Source organism: Pygoscelis adeliae, unplaced genomic scaffold (genome assembly GCF_000699105.1).
Source record: "Pygoscelis adeliae isolate BGI_AS28 unplaced genomic scaffold, ASM69910v1 Scaffold48, whole genome shotgun sequence".
Lineage (NCBI taxonomy): Eukaryota > Metazoa > Chordata > Aves > Sphenisciformes > Spheniscidae > Pygoscelis > Pygoscelis adeliae.
The window spans coordinates 5,387,267-5,388,673 of NW_008825618.1; positions in this window are offsets into that span (position 1 = coordinate 5,387,267).

The window sequence follows — 1,407 nt, forward strand, 5'->3', positions numbered from 1 at the left end:
GGCCCGTGCGACCGGTCCGCGCCAAGAGCTGTGCCGTGGCTCAATACTAGTTGTATAATGTCATAGTCGCTCCCGTAAAATGAAGGGGGCTACCGAATTTCTTCCAGCAGGGATTTCTTGCCAAAATGGTACCTGCAGAAAGGATTAAAAGTTAAATCCCAAGAAATGACGGCGCTCTTTCTGTCATTTCCCTACCTTTTAGTTAAGGCATGCAAAGAGCGTGCTACAAAGGACCGTAATAACGAGCCAATTTCGTTTAATTTTATTCCCGAAGAAATACGGGCATTTACTTGAAAACCGGGTTAGCGGTGGTGCTCGCTCGTCTTTCAGACGGAGGCGAAGCAGCCCTTATAAGGAAGACGACCGGCTCTGTGATCCATTCCCCCGATCAGTTTGGAAGAAGACGGTGGCTTTCCCCTCCTTGTTCCCCGAGCGGTGTCTCAGCCTCCGCCGCCCCGCCGGGCGGAGACCGCTCCGCTCGCTCGCCACAGAAGGAAAAGGGGATTTGAGGCGCGCTCGGCGCCCCACAGGTTTTGCGTTAATTGTGTTTGGTAGTTCTCTAATGAAATCTACCACTCAAGGAAACAGGGAAATCAGTTTGCTTTTCGCACGAAACATCGAATGCGTTTTAAGTAAACTGCTTAATTAAATTTAATTTGCAGTGAGGAGGGAATTGCAGATCCGGCGACGCAATTTGGTGGAAAAGGATCTGATTCCCAGGGCGGAAACTTAGCACTCCAGTGGGAGACAGAGGTTGGGTATCTATGCACATCGAGGGGCATCAAAGGAGAGCTTCGCCAGGAAAGTACTTACTTATTAAACTTTTAAACAAATGCGTGGCGTGTATCCAGTTGTGAGCCAATGTAAACACGGAGCCTGACAAATGCTTCTAGCAGCAGAGACGTGTAAAATAGGTTTACCTCAATTTTGTGATGCTGCTGCTTCTGTTTGTTTTGAAGCAGAAGGTTAGCAGCGGTGTTTTGCAAAAGCTGTGACTAAACTGTGACCTCTAACTCTCCGTATCCTTGCTTTAAGTAAACCGGAGGAAATGAAGAGCCCTGGTATTGTCTGAAAATATCCTCCTGTAGCTAAATATATCACTCGACTTGTATTGTCCAGCGGCTAATCACTTTACGTAAATACAGCTGTTTCACTCGACTCCCCAGCATCCTATTGATGCACGCTGTAGGTGCGCAAAAACCCGCGTTAACAAAATCACTTCTAAGTAAGAACCTGGAGAAAAACGGGAACTTCTCTCCGAGATAACCCAAGCGGCAAAGGTTAAGACATGCAAAGAAATGGGGGCTCGGTGGCGACTCCGCTCAGGTCGCCCTTTTTGCCCGAGGGGCCGATCCCCGCGGCTGGGGTCGGGGCGGGGGGCGCTTTCTGCGCCGCGGAGTTATTTGC